Here is a 19,473-nt window from a genome sequence, read left to right as displayed (position 1 = left end):
ATTATATGATCTAGAGGAACCAGCATTGAATAGAATTCTACTTTTTAATATTATAATTAAAAATCGTACCTTTCAAAACTTCGTCGAAAATAGGTATTTTCTCCTGGGTGCTCGCAACTGTGATAGATTGCACTCTCTCCTAATATATCCCACCTGACCACATGCGTAACATGTCAACAATCCTGTCTCCGTAGATATTTGTGAAATGAACAATTGGTGGACTGGGGTCTGTAGGCTCTGAACCTGCCTTGTTGGTTCCTTTGGCCCTGTTGGCATCATTGGAGTCTTAATTATTCTATGACTCGTTGATGAAAAAATCCTGTAACTCGATAGTGGAATAGGAGCTCGATACTGTGGATATGCGGGTCCAGAGGTACTCGGTCTTGAATACACCGATCTCTTGACTGGATCTGATCTGGAAGGAAGAGACGTTCGGGGTTAACTGATTTGTTTTCAGGATATCTATAATTCCATCCCTTCTCGCTTTCGACTATTAGTTTGGTTTGATTGCGGTGGCATAAGTTTTTTATCAATCTTTTTAAAATCCAATGGTCTTATTGTTCCTTGAGTTGGCCCATCTAACATTTTTCTTAGCAACGGATCTTTAATCGATTGACGTCGACCCGAACATTGCTCCCCTCTATGTCCTAACTTACCACATTCGTAACATGCCACTACTCTTTCTTTTGACTGATTTAATATTATATGTTGTTGTTTACTATAAAACTCTTCCATCTCTTGAGTAGATATTTCTATAGTCTTGCTTCTTATGCATGGTTATTTTCACTGTGACTTTGCTAGTTTCGTAATTGTTTGCCTCTTATTAGATCCTAACTTGCTTTCTTCTACTAGGCTTTGAGGCGATGCTTGTACTGTCCCTATTTCTTCTTGTAATCCTCTTTGTAGTGGGATATTTATTCCTTGATCCATTTAGGATTTATCCTTAAAATAGTGGTCGAGCCTTTCTTCTATCCTTTCTAATCTTTTTGTTAGTTAGCCCACCATGATCATTTGGGCTTCAAACATCTCCGATTATCTTCTTTCCATATTAGCTTGACTCTAGGATAACTCAGAGACTGCTTCTATCAACTATTATATCTTGGTGAGATTATTAGACCCAGGTAGATCTTCCCCACTAGTTTGACTTTTTGTCACGGGTCTAGTTGCACCTCTATTTCCTTGCATCTTTCCTAACCTACAAGTTCAGTAATCTTCATTTTATCAGAAGCAAGGTACTTCTGAGAACCACGCCAACATCATTCTCATGGAAGCATTAACTATTACAACAATAAGGAATCTAGAAATGAACACCATTTTCATTACTAATAGAATGAACCTAGAATACTGTAAACACCCCATTATTGCATCTGCCTAATTCGACAATTCGTCACCCGATTTTGATGGATTCCTAATGATGAATATAAAAGAACTCGAAAGCTTGTGAGTATTGTTTTAATCGTTCTGATTCTAGTCTTTTCATCCCCTCTACTCGTTACTACTCGACCTAGAAATTTACGCATGCTTAGGATCGCTACACCTTACACCCGACCTAGTAAGCACGTACGCATAAATTCGTTATACAATTCGATAACTTAGAGACTTCGCTAGACTAGAAAAATATGGATTTGGGACTTAGAAATAAATACACAGGGACTGAAAGAAACCTCACGTTGAAATCCCTAAAAATCTGTAAAAATCACAAAAATGTCAAAAATACCCTTCATAAATTTTGGATGTTCGAAAAGTCTTGAAAGTACCTCCATTGCACTCAGAACGTGATTTCGAGTCTAACGGGACCCAAATCGATGAAAACAGAGAAATTTGTAAAGATTTGTAAAAAATCATCAAAATGACGAAAATACCCCTCATAAATTTTGGATGTTCGAAAAGTCTTGAAAGTACCTCCATTGCACTCAGAACGTGATATCGAGTCTAACGAGACCCAAATCGATGAAAACAAAGAAATTCAAGAAAAATCGTCAAAAATTGTAAAAATGACCAAAACGCCCCTTAACATCTAATTCTAACATAGAGACCTTGATCCCTAGGAAAATAAAACTCAAATAAAAAAAATTAAACCAAAATAAAATTCAAATTAAAAATTAAACTAAAATCCTAAATTTAAAATTAATTTAAAATCGTAAAATCAAATTAAATTTCAATATAAAATAAAAATTACATTTTCAAGAAACCGATTAAAATACAAAATCAAAATCAAAATCAAATTGAAAATCAAGTTAAAAATCACTCAACCAATTAAAATGCAAAATTGAATTAAAATTTTAAATCAATCAACCAAATCGACCAACCAAAAATGTAATTAACAAATTAAAATCCATTCGATCACATTTAAATCGAAATCCAATCAACCGACCAATTAAAAATTAAAATCAATTTAAATTTCAAGTTAAAACGCAAATTAATCAACCCGTTCAAAATTTAAATTAAAAATTAAATTTAAATTAAACAATTAAAACTCAAATTAAAATCGAATCACCCAACCAATTAAAATGTAAAAATAAAATCGAACGATCAATCAATCAAAAATCGAAATCAAATCAACCAACAACCAAATTTAATATCAAAATTCAAATTAAATTCTAATCGAAATTTAAAATTTAAAATCAATACGAATTCAAATGTAATTTAAAATATCAAATTAAATTTCGATCAAAATATCGACTAAAATAAAAAAAAAAAATTTGAAATCAACTAATTGGAAACAAAATCAATTCATTAACCAATCACGACTCATTGACGGAGAATTACCGTAGTACGAGTAGCATAGGAACCCCTCTCTCATTCTTTTAAAAAAATAAACGAAAAAAAAATTAAAAAATAAAAACAAAAATAAAAACACGTTTTTTCCTCTTCTTCCCCAACGCCTTCTTCTTCCCCACGTTCTTCCCCACTTCTTCTCTTTTAATAACCACCCACACTTTTCACTCTCCCTCCCTTGATCTCTCCCATCAACCCACGTCCTCTACCTTTCTTCTTCTTCACAACAAAAACCAGCAACAATGGCATACTCTCTCACATTTTTGTTGTATAACCACGCATACAACTACCCACGTTCTCCCATCTCCACTCTCTCTCCCATCTCCACCCTCTCTCCCCTCTTTCTCTCACGTTTTATGGGAGAGAACCACTATAAAAAAATGGCAAGAGGAACCAAGAGGGTAGAGGTTTTGTTGGCTGCCATTTGATAAAAAAAATTTCCATTAAACCTGCAACACACATTTTTATACGTTCTGATTTTTACAGCAACCATAAACCAACCCATTTTCTTCTTTGTTTATTGCTACCCCAACATTTTCCAACCACTCTCCATCTCCTCCAGTAGCTAATGTCTTCTCCTTTAAAATCTGCAACACTTTCTTCTTTATAAGACGTTTTCTCCATAAGAAACCTGCAACTACATCACGCCCCTCTTAAAATAAAAAAAAAACGTGGCTGTCACAGCCATCTTTCAGCCCTCCTAACTTTCTCAAGCTCCTTCTCTCCCACACTTTCTTCTTCATCTGTCACGTTTTGTAATAGAAAAATCAGCAACGCCTCAGCCCTCTTTTTGTTCTCCATTTAAAAATATGTAGCTTCTCCTTCACCAATAAAAATCAACAACATTTTCACCATTAAAAATTACCAATCTTCTTCATTAACAACCAACAACCTTCACCTCCCTCTCTCTATTTTCGTTTCTTGTTTATCCGTAATAGTAAGTACTCGCAAGTCTCCCAGTTGGACCTAAAGGAATCCATTCGATATTGTTTCATTCTATAAGTAAGTATTTTTTTAGTTTTTTTTTTATTTTATATATTTTGTTTTTATTTTCATTTATTTTCGTTGCGTACCGATAGGATTAAAAGAAATTTGCTCTTTGTAGATTGTTTCGATGTTTTTTTTCTTATTTATTTATCTTCGCATATTCATCAGGTTAAATTTTATTTTTTTAATGCGTTTCTATGATTTTTTTTGTTTATTTTCACATTTTGATAGGGTAGGAGAATATGTATATTGTTAATTTGTTTATGTTTTACATATTGATAGGTTAGGAGAATTTTTTTTTATGTCTTTGTTTCGTTATTTATTTATTTATTTATTTTATTTTTTATTGCATTTTTAATGTACTTGAATCAATTAACTGATTTATGGGGTATGCGTGGCACCGTGGCAACCTTTAAATTTTTCAAAAAATTAATGGATCAATCCGACCATTTTTGTTGATAGATTGATTGGGCCAACTCGTTATTTTCAAGTTAGTGGACCGGTTCATTGATTATTGATGTTTATCTTGTCAATTCGTCAATTTTTTATGTTATTGGATTAATTCATTAATATTGATCTACTCAAAAATTAATGGTGTACATAAGATAAAAATAAAAAAATCGATTTTCACAATAACAAATTGCGAGTTGACTCGCTGATCTTAGGGACATTGAGAATTTGAATCGAATATTTTTTAAAATTAGGCACGTGGGTTTAATCACCGATTTAATACACGTGGCGATTCCAAAAAATTAGGATTCTTTTGGTTAACAAATTGCGAGTCGACTTGCTGATTTTTGGAACATTTAAAATTTGAATCGATTTTATTTTAAAATTAAGCACGTGGTTAACTCACCGATTTAATACACGTGGTAACTCAAAATTTGTGAGTTAACTCACTGAACTTAATGCACGTAATGGTTCAAAAATCGAATCTCTTTGATAAAATATTGTCAATGAGCCAATTCACTAATCTTATATACGCGGCATTGAAAATCGATTTCGTATTGTTCAAAATATGATCGAATTGATCCATTAATTTTTGGTGTCGTGTATGCCTCATTAAATCATGTAATTATTTTAACCGTAGGATTTGTTTAGTAAATCCGATACAATTTGATGATGATTAGACCCTAGTTTGACTTTTAGTCTTTGAATGTTGACCGTAGGATATTTTTGGATCGTAGTAGAGACTGATCATCTTGATCAAGCAGGTTCGGTGCCTAACACCTTCCGAAATCCGTAACCTGACCCCTTACCCATCTTTCTGATCCATGGACCGACCCATATCCATTTGGAGTTAATTTTGGTTCCTAGACCTAAACTAGGTGGCGACTCCCTATTCTTTTAAAAATCTCCGAGATACATAGATCGGACCGCTAATCCACTATTCAACGGACGGCCACGGGGGTCGAGGCGATTTCAGTGGCGACTCCACTGGGGACTTTAGGGTCAAACTTGACCCGATCCAAGACTATCCTTAGGTTTACTTTTTTATCGAGTCAACCCAGTTGACTCAATAAGAATCTTAGATTAGATTAGATTTTGTCCTTTCTTTCATTGGCATGTGATTAGATGTATTGAATTATTCATCTCTGTTGATTGATTTGATGATTGTATGTATTTAATTTGAATGGTTGGATATTTGCGAAAAACACCCCGGGCATACTTTGTCCCTTTGCACACACTCACGAGCATGCATACGTATATTTACATCATGTCATGTCCTTATAAACCCAGTAACCTGATCTAAGTTAACCTGGTCCTTCGGGACACGGGGGACGCCCGTGAACGCTACAACTTTAGTACAGTACCTTCGGGTATATAACACTGGAACACCACGTACTGCTTGAATAGGTAAAACTGGAATAGTATATCGGTGTTTCGGGCTGAAGTGACCTAAACTTCGTCTTAACCTAGCCTCAATTATATAGAAAGCTTAGAACTTTGGCGTGGTCCTACTAGGCCACGACTTGAATCGACCATAAGTACTTCCGGGTTGCTTTTTTCCAAACTAACTAAAAGGTAAGTGGGTGGACCCATCCACACAGCTCAAATGGAACCCATAATATCGGTCCAACCCAATAAATGTAATTGAAAAAGTTGTGTTGGCCCATCATTTTTCAACCCATTAGCCCAATTAGTACGTTGATCTTTTGGATCAATATACAAGCCGATCGAGTTAATTGGTTCAATTAAATGTCAATGAGGTGATGTATTATTTTTTTTGAATCCATTGGATAGAATCGGTCTGAATGTGATAACTGAATTTTTTTTCTGACTAATTCTATTCAATGGATCGGGCCTTTCTTTAAATTAAAATGGTTGAATCACATTAAAGATCGTACCAAAATATAGACGTGGCTTAATGTGTCAGTAATGAGAGTTAGTTTCTTTTGATTAGATGATTCAAGATGATGTACATGTGTTGATGGAAAGAGCTTTAGATGCGTTCACCACCGTCGAAAAGTATAATTTTGGTGCATATGGACTTCAAAGCGTATTCTCTCTCAAGTCAATAACTATCAATTGGAACCTTTTATGTGCTGTGGCCAATTTTTGGGACCTGAATTACCACGTATTCCATTTTGGTTCAGTCACACTTTGTCCAACTCACGAAGACTATTGTAATATTATGGGGATAAACACATTAGGTCGATGATTCATTTTCCATCGAAATTCAAATTCACAAAAGAACTCTTGAAAGGGTTAGGAGTTAAGCCAAAAAAAGCAAGAAGATTCACAGATCATGGTTTACTGAACATACGAAGACTTCTAGAAGTACACCAAACTCCTGAACATGAAAATCCTGGGAATTTCGCTCCAGAACCTCATAGGAAGGCCAGGGATTTTACTTTATGTTTGGGGGTATTGTCAACATATTTTCTGGTTTCATTTAGGATGGGTTATCAGTTACCAAGATTTTTTGCAGATATTGTTGGACAACTTAAAAATAAGGTTAACCCAGTCCTCACAATACTCACCGAGACTTTTGAGGGATTATCAAATGAGAATGCACCAGGAGGGGCAGGATTTCGAGGAAGTCCACATTTGCTTTATTTGTGGTTATGTATCCGACTTCGCATCGTAGAGTTCCCACAAATCAAGGAAAGTAAATGGGAAAAATTCACAAAAAATGAAACATTGGTGGACTTTGCATCCATAGAAGACTGGAAGGACTGACTCTCAAATTTGACTACCCAAGATGTAAATTGGGATAGATTAGGATCAAGAATGGATGAAGGCACCGTGCTTGCTTCAAAAGGGTCTGATCATGTAATGCTCATTGGTCTGTTGAATACATCTTTTTATTGCCCAAGGATGATACCAAGACAGATAGGATTCCCTTCATGGATCCCAATGCTTCCGAGGAATCGACATCTTATTAAAGAGCTGACTGTGCACTTGGCAGAACACATAGCTACCGCTTGGGACCATCGGTTACTTATTAAATCAGAAGATCAACAAGCATTCAAGAAATAGAAGAGAGAAGTAGAAGATCATGTAGGGTCCTAAATCGAGTCATCTTTACTTTAAGAGGAAAGTCTCCTCATTTCTTTTGTGTTCGCATTTGTCTTATTGGTACGATTTTTAATGAGAAGTCTCTTTTTTATAAGGCCCTAATTAACAATAAATCATCTCATCAGACATAAGTTCGACCAGCACAACTCATCAATTATAATAATAAAAGCAAATGCTATCAAAAGGGACCAATTCTTAATTCACTTTTGATGGGGTTTCAGGATACTATTGCGCCCAAACTTAAGTGTCCGCCACCTGGTTGGAGTCGAGAGTCAGGTTGTTTGGAAAGAACATCAGCGCCAAGTGAACCATCAAAAATGGCTTCTGAATTTGAACTCGCGAAAATTCGTAAGATCCTGACAGTCTTTGCAATGGATATGAACAACATAAAAAAACAAGGTAGAAGTAATAGAACAGATCTCTGAGTCAACAAGAGACCAGCCTGCTGATCAAAGGGGCAAGGGATTGGAAGGTAGCACAGCTAAGAATCTGGATGAGATTTATGAGCTTGATGGAAATGAGGAGCATTTTAATGAGAATCCAATGTTAGCCAACAGAATGACTCAGTTGGAAACATCCGTGAAGAACATAAAAGGGATTGATGAAATTGCGGTAGGAATAGAGATTTTGAATCAAACCCCTAAGATCCGTCTGCCCGATAAGTTTGTTATGGTGAAAATGGAAAAATTCAATGGAGTAGGCTGCGCAAAAACGCATCTCAAGGTATATGTCACCAACATGCGCACAATGGGCCTCAGTGATGAATAGATGAAATTATTGTTCCAGCGTACTCTATCAGGATCAGCGTTACGATGGTTGATGTCCCAAGATTCAGCTGTAATTGGGACATGGGAAAATATGTCAAGGATGTTCTGGCACTAGTACAAGTACAGCACTGAAATCGAAACTTCTCGAAGGGATTTGAAATCCACTAAGCAGAAAAATGGAGAAACATTTACTGATTTTATTAGTCGCTGGAGGGCTAAGGCTGCACAGATGTGGGATAGACCATCAGAAAAGGAACAAGTGGCAATCATCTTGAAAAACCTCTCACAGGGGTACGCTCAACATTTAGTTGCCCAGTATCTCCCCACATTTGAATCCTTGTTACAAACCGGAAGCCAACTCGAGGATGTTTTTGCCTCTGGGATCCTTTCCAACTTTTCTGTCAAAAAACCCTTCACTAATTCCAAATCCAACGTCAACCATGCCGATATAGGCAACATTTTCACCACCTCAGTTCAACCCCCAGCTTGAACCAATAATCAAGCAAATTCAGGTAGAGCCCCCCCTCGACAGTTCACCAATCTAAGGATGACCCTCACTGTAACCTTTCATAAACTATTGAAAAAAGGACTCCTCACCCCTCTCCAACCTAGACCTCTGCCAAACTCCTTACCAACTTCACATAACCCTAACGTCTTTTGTGAATTCCATCAAAGCCCTGGTCATCATACTGACTGTTACATCTCTCTTCGCCATGCCATCCAAAATCTCATTGATGATCAAAAAAGTCATCATTCCTACCCCAACGTAGTCAAATGTCACTACCAATCCACTACCTGCATATCAACCTCCGCCAACATTGAATATGGTCTCCAACACCCAATTATCATTCGACCCAACTTCTTTCATCCACCCAATCTATGCCAAACCACCCAGTTATCCTCTTGTTAGAATAGCTTTCAATAATGAGGTCTATGCCACAAGATATGAGCCATTTGATCTAACTGAAGATGAATCATACTATCTATCCTCACCTCACTACGATAGCCCATCATATATCAGCCACCTCTTGGCACAAATGATCTTGAAAAGCCCATTCTCTGTAACAGATGAAGATCCATACCTATTGGCCAAAGAAGACAAGTCATTTCCACTCTCTTGTGATGAAGTTAAGCACATGACACGAGGAGGGAGAGTCTTTAAGCCACCAAAACTTAGCGTTGACAATCCAGCGGCCTTGGCAAGGAAAGAAAAAGTAGACCCTATTCAGGAAACTATTGAAGAGGATGATATTGTAATCAAACAGGTAAAAAAGGCAGGTGCCAACATTTCAGTTTGGGGTTTGCTCATGGCCTCCACAGCTCATAGGGAAGCTGTTCTCAAAACACTAAACGCAGCCCAAGTTTCCCTCGACACATCTCTAGATCAACTAGCTAGTATAATAGGGGCAATCCATGCTGAAAATAGTTTATCCTTCTAAGACTCAGATCTCCCGAAAGAAGGGCCGAGCCACACAAAGTCGTTGCATATCACCGTTGACTACAACGGAATGAGAGTCCCTCTAGTCTTGGTAGATAATGGAAGTGCATTAAATGTCTGTCCTTCAAAGACCGCGACTTGCCTCGGGTTCAAGACAAATGACTTCAAACCAACTAGCCAAGGCGTAAGAGCTTATGATAATACGAAAATGGATGTACTAGGGACTTTGCAGCTACGAATATCCACAGGTATAACAGATTTCCCTGTGAAATTCCATGTCTTAGATATTCAGTCATCTTTCAACCTATTACTAGGAAATCCGTGGCTACATCAGATCAAGGCCGTACCTTCTACTTTGCATCAGAAGATTAAATTCATCAAGGACGATTTGGTGATTACACTTCATGAGGATGCGGAAATTATGGAGATTGTAAACGATATAGAAACCAAGGATAAATCGTTATCTGAAATTCAACCAGAACAAAAAGAAATACAACTAAGCGGGTTTGAATTTGAAAATATTCATGCTGTTCAGTGGGACGATTCTACGAAAGAGCTAGTACCTATCGATAATACGTTCAGTTGTTGTGTGGCCAGCATGTTCAAAAGCATGAGATTCTTCCCAGGCATGGGTTTGGGTCGTAGACAACAAGGGATTAAAGCTGTACCAGCCATTCAAGAAGTAGTTGGGACATTTGGATTAGGGAACGAACCTACCAAGAAAGACTGGGCCCGATATTGGAAGATAAGAAAAGATAAGGCGAACGCGAAGAGGCAAGGGCATATCATCGACGTAATCAACATGAAGCCTTATCGCAAAACCCTGAATGTACGCTTTGTGAAAGTAGGAGAAGATTTTCCTTATTGTGGTTTTCCAGAACCCTTTATCGACCACGTCACGGGTACTCGCCAACCAGGATTTGAGATTTTCTTTGGGATGGGTTGGCCTGACAAGGAAGAAGATAGAGCATCTGAAGAACTCGAATGAGCAGATGATTGGCAGACAACTATGGATTCACTCAGTATTGCTCAGATGTTTCTCGAAGAAGGAAACATGTCAGTCAAAAGTGGTGCTCAAAACCCACAATCTATAATCACACCTGCAGTCGGGTTTCTTTCCAATTACCATGTAATGAGTCCTTTGTTGTATGTTGGGTCTAGTCATGATGAGTCTGTCGAGTTTGCAGTAAGTCCTGTCACCCCATCTATCTTTAATGAAATAAAGAAGTTTCTGATTACCCCAAGTGCAATAATGATTTAACTAATAATCTGACTTCGAAGGATGAATTTTTTGATGAAGAAACTCCTATTGAATTAATTAAACAACTTGAACAAAAAGATGAATGTCGGGCTCAACCTGTAATGGAAGAAACAGAATTAGTCAATCTCGGGACTAAAGATATTCCTCAAGAGATTCAAATTGGAGTCACCTTATTTTTCGAGGAACGCAAAGGGATAGTGGATTTGCTCAGAAAGTTCAAAGATGTATTTGCGTGGTCATATGAGGACATGCCAGGAGTAAGTACGGATATTGTTCAACATCGGATTCCATTGCATCCCGATGCTCGGCCAGTAAAGAAGAAACTCTGACGTATGAAGCCAGAATAGACTTTGAAGATTAAAGAAGAGGTCACTAAGCAAATCAATGCTGGAATCTTGGAAGTGGTGGAGTACCCAGAATGGATTGCTAATGTAGTCCCAGTTCCCAAAAAAGATAGGAAAGTGAGAATGTGCGTGGACTTCAGAGATTTAAATAAGGCCAGTCCAAAAGATAGTTTTCCGTTGCCTCACATAGATGTATTGGTCGATAATACAGTAGGGCATGCCATGCTTTCGTTTAAGGATGGGTTTACGGGGTACAACCAGATAAAGATGGACCCTCGCGACATGCAAAAGACATCATTCATCACGCAATGGGGAACATTTTGCTACAAAGTCATGCCTTTCGGTTTGAAGAACGCTGGGGCTACCTATCAAAGAGCAGTTACGACCTTATTGCACGACATGATACACAAAGAGGTCAAGGTCTATGTGGATGACATAATAGTGAAATCCAAAGAACGATCGGGACACGTCGTTGCATTAGAGAAGTTTTTTACAAGGATCCAAAAATACCAGTTACGCCTTAACCCTCAAAAATACGTATTCGGAGTGACTTCTGAAAAATTACTTGGATTTGTAGTCAGTCAAAGGGGGATCGAAGTAGACCCTGGAAAAATCAAAGTTATACAAGAAATGGCACCTCCTAAGACTGAAAAACAGATTCTGGGGTTCTTAGGCAGAATTCAGTATGTCAACAGATTTATCGCTTAGCTCACCACTGTGTGCAAACCTATATTCAAGCTTCTCAAGAAGAACGAGCCGATAGTATGGAATGAGCAATGCCAAAAAGCTTTCGACCAAGTTAAGGAGTATCTCTCAAATTCGTCCATTTTGGTTCTACCTACCCCGGGTTAACCTCTCTTCCTTTACTTGTCAGTCACGGAAGAAGTTATGGGATGCATGTTGGCATAGTACGACAAGGACAATCACAAAGAGAGGGCCATCTACTATATCAGCAAGAAGATGTTAAAATATGAACGAAAGTATTCAACTCTTGAAAAGACTTGCCTGGTACTAGTATGGGCTACTCAAAGGCTTCGGCACTATATGCTCTCTCATTCAATTATTCTGTTATCTCGGATGGACCCTTTAAAATATCTCTTCGAGAAGTCAACATTGACAGGAAGAACTGCACGTTGGTTGTTGTTGATATCAGAATTTGATATTACGCATGTTACGTAGAAGTCTATCAAGGGAAGAGCGGTAATAGAATACTTGGCTGATCATCCAGTGGCAGAAGGAACAAGACCTATCAATCAATTCCCAGATGAAAATATCCTGAGCCTTGAAGAAGAATCGTGAGATAGAGTATGGCGGTTATACTTTGATAGAGTGGCGAATCAGAACGGGTATGGAATAGGGGCAGTCTTAATCTCTCCCGAAGGATGCCACATTCCGATTGCTATTAAGTTAGTTTTCTCCAATACTAATAATACAGTTGAATACGAAGCGTGTATCGCCGGGCTCGAGGCTGCTTTGAATCTGGGTATCATAGAAATTGAAGTATTTGGAGATTCAGCTTTGGTTATACATCAGTCATTGGAAGAATGGAAAATTAAGGACGTGAAATTGAAATCCTATCACGAGTATCTGCTAAATTTAGTAAGGAAGTTCAAAGCCATCTTGTTCCAACATCTGTCAAGGGAAGATAACAGATTCGCTGACGTTCTGGCTACTCTTTCCTCGATGATCCATTTGCCTTTAGGCATGGAACTAAGGCCTATCATAGTCAAAATCAAAGATAAACCTGCATATTGCCATCAGGTCGACATCGCTGCTCGACTCCCTAACCGAAAGCCATGGTATATTTACATCCAGAAAGTATTGGAAAAACAAGAGTTCCCAGTTGAAGCGTCAAGGAAAGAACGATAAACCGTACAGAGATTCGTATCCCAGTTCATCTTGTGCGCAGGAAACTTATATAAGAGGTCTTATGATGGAATTCATTTGTCATGTGTTGACGAAAATCAAGCTGAATGGTTAATGGAAGAATTGCATTCTGGAAGCTGTGGACCGCATATGAGTGGGAAGATGTTAGCCAAACGAATCATGAGACAGGGATATTATTGGCCAACAATGGAAACAGACTGTCATCACTTGGTCAAGACCTGCCATAAATGCCAAGTACATGCTAACCTCATACATGTACCTCCATCTCAGTTAGTTGGTTTGACTTCGCCGTGGCCATTTTCTATTTGGGGTATCGACATAATTGGCAAAATCACACCTAAAGCATCAAATGGATATAAGTACATTCTCGTGGCCATTGATTATTTTACAAAATGGGTGGAGGCCACTTCATATGTTGTTCTTACTGCATCCAAAGTTGCCAAGTTCGTCCAAACACATATTATCAGTCGACCAAACACATATTATCAGTCGATATGGGGTACCTTCTGAATTGATCTCTGATAACGGGTCACATTTCAAAGCTGAATTTATTTTCCTATGTTCAAAGTTCAAGATCCGACACCACAAATCATCATCTTACCGTCCCTAGACTAACGGAGCAGTTGAAGCAGCCAATAAGAATCTCATGACAATCATCAGGAAGATGTGTCGATCTCATAAGGATTGGTCTGAAAAATTACCATTTGCGCTCTAGGCATACTGTACCTCGATACGATCTTCCAACGGAGCCACCCCTTATTCACTAGTGTACGGAATAGAAGCTGTCTTACCAGTTGAAATGGAAATCCCGTCCCTCAGAATTCTAATGGAAAGTCAATTATCCGAAGCAGACTGGATTCATCATCGGTACGAAGAGTTAAACTTAATGGATGAAAAACAGCTTAAAGCATTGTACCACATGCAAACCTATCAGAGAAGAGTCGCTCGGGCATTTGATAAAAGGGTTAAAGTTCGCAACTTACAAGCTGGAGACCTCGTAATTAAAGAAAATCGAGCACCCATCTTTGATCCTAGAGGCAAATTCAAGCCCAATTGGGGAGGTCCTTTCATTGTCAAAGAGGTACTGCCTGGGAAAGCTGTCAAACTCCAAGATCACGATGGCATCGAATTACCAGAACCGACAAACCTTGACCAGATCAAGCGGTATTACATTTGAGGAGGCCATCTTCGGTCAAACCACTTTTCCTGTCACCCAATTAAATATCTCCTTTCTCAGTCCCTGACAGCCATTTTAAAAAATGAAATAAAAAAAAAAAAAAAAAAAACTTTCTTCTTTCTCAGCCCGTTCACCTAACCTAGGGGAGGGAAATGTTCGAACTAACGTTTTGGTCTGATCCCAAAATTCTGGGGTACGTAGGCAACCTGAAAAGTTACTTTAGGCCCGACCAGTTCAAAATAAAAATATATATATTCTCCCGAAAAGAAAAATTGTCAAAATGGGAAAGGAAAAGAAAACTATTTTAAAGGAATGCCACACAAGGGACATTCGGGATCTTGAGCCTCAAATCTCCTTTCTTTCTTAGCCTATTCCTAAGCCCACCTATGGAAGTCCTCTTAACTACCACATGAAAAGGTCGAGAAAAATAGCAAGCGTGATCAGACAATGACTCCAGAACTCCAAAAAAAAAAAAAAAGATAGCCTGCTAGGTTGAAAACCCGAAAGGGCGGCTTTGACAAAAATTAAGGAAAGCTCGCAAGGTTGAAAATCTGAAAGGACGGCCTTGGTAATAATCAGAGTAAAGAAAAAGAAAATTGTAAGCTCAATAGATCGAAAACCTGAAAAGACGGTCTAGGCAAAAGTTAGAGCATGCTCGCTAGATTGAAAATCTGAACATGCAATCTAAGCAAAAGATAGAGCAATCAAAAGAAAATCTCTGTCGAATCGAGAATCTAAAAAGACGAGCCAAGTCAGAGCATTAGAAATCTGAATGACCAAGTTTCAATATCCAATTTAAATTAGGCAGAGACTTAGAAGCCACATATATCTCGTCTACGACTGATCTAGAAAAGTTTACTTTCCTAAGCGAGCCAAAGGGGAAGAACTTGATCTCTAAGATGAATCTCAAAAGTGAATATTTATTTCCAACAGATGAGCCTGATTCATAATCTTCAATAAAGTCCAAATTAAAAGTGAATCTTTATTGCACTTGTGGTAATCTAAGACTTCTAATTTTCATATTGAGGGGCACTTCTCCTTTTGTTTGAAAATATACTTATTTTCCCCCTACATTAGGGGCATGTCTTTTCAAAATATGTTCAATTATTCTTAGTGTAAGGTCCTATCAAACTAGGGGCATTTTTCGTTCTTAAGCTTGATCAATTCCAACCCCAAAGGATAAGGAAAATCTGAAATTAAAGTTTACCCTTTTGATAGTATTTTTTGAAAACCCCTGAGGTTCAAATGTTGAACTGACCATAAAAAAAAAATGATTCCTGTGGAGTGAGATTTTTACTCCAGTATTTTACTCAGACCTGCTTAGAATTTGCTCAGACCCGTTGAGATTCATTCTCGAATTTTGCTCAGATACCGCTGAGAGTTTTCTTAGATTTTACTCAGATTTTGCTCAGATACCGTCGAGGGTCATCTCGGATTTTACTCAGACCTACTCAAATTTTGCTCAAACCTTTCGAGATTCTTTCTTGGATTTTACTCAGACCTACTCAGATTTTGCTCAGACCCGTCGAGATTCGTCTCGGATTTGCTTAGATACCGTTGAGGGTCATCTCAGAATTTACTCAGACTTACTCAGATTTTACTCAGACTTGCCGAGATTCTTTTTCGGATTTTGCTCAGATACCGTCGAGGGTTTTCTTGGATTTGCTCAGATACCGCCGAGGGTCATCTCGAATTTTACTTAGATCTACTTAGATTTTACTCAAACCTGCTTAGTTTATTCTTAGATTTTACTCAGTTTTATCTTATTTTCTTCAAAAACATGTTGCACGGATTTTATATTGACCTTACACAATTTGCTATCCTCCCAGCATGAATGTGCAGAATGGAGATGCGCATTTTCAAAATCACCACTACACAATGGCACACACGTGCACCCACATTGCATTTGCATTAGTCAAGGAGAATTTTTTTTCAAAATTCAAGGATCTGACATTTTTCCAAGGAGATGTTATTCTCAAGGATCTGGACACTTCGACAAATTGCCGAATTAGGCTGCAAAATGGATTGTAAGTAGCTTTGACATTCCGATGTCGCACTATCTACCACAATAGATTGGGCATCTAGTTTGCTTCCACCATCTGACAAAGAGGGGCATCTGTAGACACCCCATTATTGCATCTGCCTAATTCGACAATTCGTTACCCGATTTTGATGGATTCCTAATGATGAATATAAAGGAACTCGAAGGCTTGTGAGTATTGTTTTAATCGTTCCGATTCTAGTCTTTTCATCCCCCCTACTCGTCACTACTCGACCGAGAAATTTACGCACGCTTAGCATCGCTACACCTTACACCCGACCTAGTAAGCACGTATGCATAGGTTTGTTACACAATTCGATAACTTAGAGACCTCGCTGCACTAGAAAAATATGGATTTGGGACTTAGAAATAAACACACAGGGACTGAAAGAAACCTCACGCTGAAATCCCTAAAAATCTGTAAAAATCACAAAAACTACAAAAATACCCTTCATAAATTTTGGATGTCCAAAAAGTCTTGAAAGTACTTCCATTGCACTCAGAACGTGATTTCGAGTCTAACGGGACCCAAATTGATGAAAACAGAGAAATTTGTAAAGATTTGTAAAAAATCATCAAAATGACGAAAATACCCCTCATAAATTTTGGATGTCCGAAAAGTCTCGAAAGTACCTCCATTGCACTCAGAACGTGATTTTGAGTCTAACAAGACCCAAATTAATGAAAACAGAGAAATTCAAGAAAAATCGTCAAAAATTGTAAAAATGACCAAAACGCCCCTTAATATCTAATTCTAACATAGAGACCTTGATCCCTAGGAAAATAAAACTCAGATAAAAAAAATTAAACCAAAATAAAATTCAAATTGAAAATTAAACTAAAATCCAAAATTTAAAATTAATTTAAAATCTTAAAATCAAATTAAATTTCAATACAAAATAAAAATTACATTTTCAAGAAACCGATTAAAATACAAAATCAAAATCAAAATCAAATTGAAAATCAAGTTAAAAATCACTCAACCAATTAAAATGTAAAATTGAATTAAAATTTTAAATCAATCAACCAACCAAAAATGTAATTAACAAATTAAAATTCATTCGATCACATTTAAATCGAAATCCAATCAACCGACCAATTAAAAATTGAAATCAATTTAAATTTCAAATTAAAACACAAATTAATCAACCCGTTCAAAATTTAAATTAAAAATTAAATTCAAATTAAACAATTAAAACTCAAATTAAAATCGAATCACCCAACCAATTAAAATGTAAAAATAAAATCGAACGATCAATCAATCAAAAATCGAAATCAAATCAACCAACAACCAAATTTAATATCAAAATTCAAATTAAATTCTAATTGAAATTCAAAATTTAAAATCAATACAAATTCAAATGTAATTTAAAATATCAAATTAAATTTCAAATCAAAACATCGACTAAAAAAAAAAAAAAATTTCGAAATCAACTAATTGGAAACAAAATCAATTCATTAACCAATCACGACTCATTGACGGAGAATTACCGTAGTACAAGTAGCGTAGGAACCCCCTCTCTCATTCTTTTAAAAAAATAAAAGAAAAAAAAATAAAAATAAAAAATAAAAATAAAAACACGTTTTTTCCTCTTCTTCCCCAACGCCTTCTTCTTCCCCACGTTCTTCCCTACTTCTTCTCCTTCAATAACCACCCACACTCTTCACTCTCCCTCCTTTGATCTCCCCTATCATCCCACGTCCTCCACCTTTCTTCTTCTTCACAACAAAAACCAGCAACAATGGCATACTCTCTCACGTTTTTGCTGTATAACCACCTATACAACTACCCACTTTCTCCTATCTCCACTCTCTCTCCCATCTCCACCCTCTCTCCGCTCTTTCTCTCACATTTTATGGGAGAGAACCACTATAAAAAAAACAGCAAGAGGAACCAAGAGGGTAGAGGTTTTGTTGGTTGCCATTTGATAAAACAAAATTCCATTAAGCCTGCAACACACATTCTCATACGTTATGATTTTTACAGCAACCATAAACCAACCCATTTTCTTCTTTGTTTATTGCTGCCCCAACATTTTTCAGCCACTTTCCATCTCCTCCAATAGCTAATGTTTTCTCCTTTAAAATCTGCAACACTTTCTTCTTTATAGGACGTTTTCTCCATAAGAAACCTGCAACTACATCATGACCCTCTTAAAATAAAAAAAAATGTGGCTGTCACAGCCATCTTTCAGCCCTCCTAACTCTCTCAAACTCCTTCTCTCCCACACTTTCTTTTTCATCTGTCACGTTTTGTAACAAAAAAATCAGCAACGCCTCGACCCTCTTTTTGTTCTCCATTTAAAAATCTGCAGCTTCTCCTTCACCAATAAAAATCAGCAACTTTTTCACCATTAAAATGACCAATCTCTTTTTCATTAACAACCAACAACCCTCACCTCCCTCTCTCTATTTTCGTTTCTTGTGTATCCGTAATAGTAAGTACTCGTGAGTCTCCCAGTTGGACCTGAATGAATCCATTCGATATTGTTTCATTCTATAAGTAAGTATTTTTTTAGTTTTTTTTTTTTTTATATATATTTTGTTTTTATTTTCGTTGCGTACCAATAGGATTAAAAGAAATTTGCTCTTCGTAGACTGTTTCAATGTTTTTTTTCTTATTTATTTATCTTCGCATATTCATCGGGTTAAAATTTTTTTTTATGCGTTTCTATGATTTTTTTTTCGTTTATTTTCACATTTCGATAGGGTAGGAGAATATGTATATTGTTAATTTGTTTATGTTTTACATATTGATAAGTTAGGAGAATTTTTTTTATGTCTTTATTTCATTATTTATTTATTTATTTATTTTATTTTTTATTGCATTTTTAATGTACTTGAATCAATTCACTGATTTATGGGGTATGCGTGGCACCATGGTAACCTTTAAATTTTTCGAAAAATTAATGGATCAATCCGACCATTTTTGTTGATAGATTGATCGGGCCAACTCATTATTTTCAAGTTAGTGGACCGGTTCATTGATTATTGATGTTTATCTTGTCAATTCGTCAATTTTTGATGTTATTGGATTAATTCATTAATATTGATCTACTAAAAAATTAATGGTGTACACGAGATAAAAATAAAAAAATTGATTTTCACAATAACAAATTGCGAGTCGACTTGCTGATTTTGGGGACATTGAGAATTTGAATCAAATTTTTTTTAAAATTAGGCATGTGGGTTAAATCACTGATTTAATACACGTGACGATTCCAAAAAATTAGGATTCTTTTGGTTAACAAATTGCAAGTCGACTCGCTGA

Source organism: Akebia trifoliata, chromosome 8, assembly GCF_017979445.1.
Source record: "Akebia trifoliata isolate Shusen 1 chromosome 8, ASM1797944v1, whole genome shotgun sequence".
In the NCBI taxonomy this organism is placed as follows: Eukaryota; Viridiplantae; Streptophyta; class Magnoliopsida; order Ranunculales; family Lardizabalaceae; genus Akebia; species Akebia trifoliata.
This window is presented reverse-complemented; position numbering follows the sequence as displayed.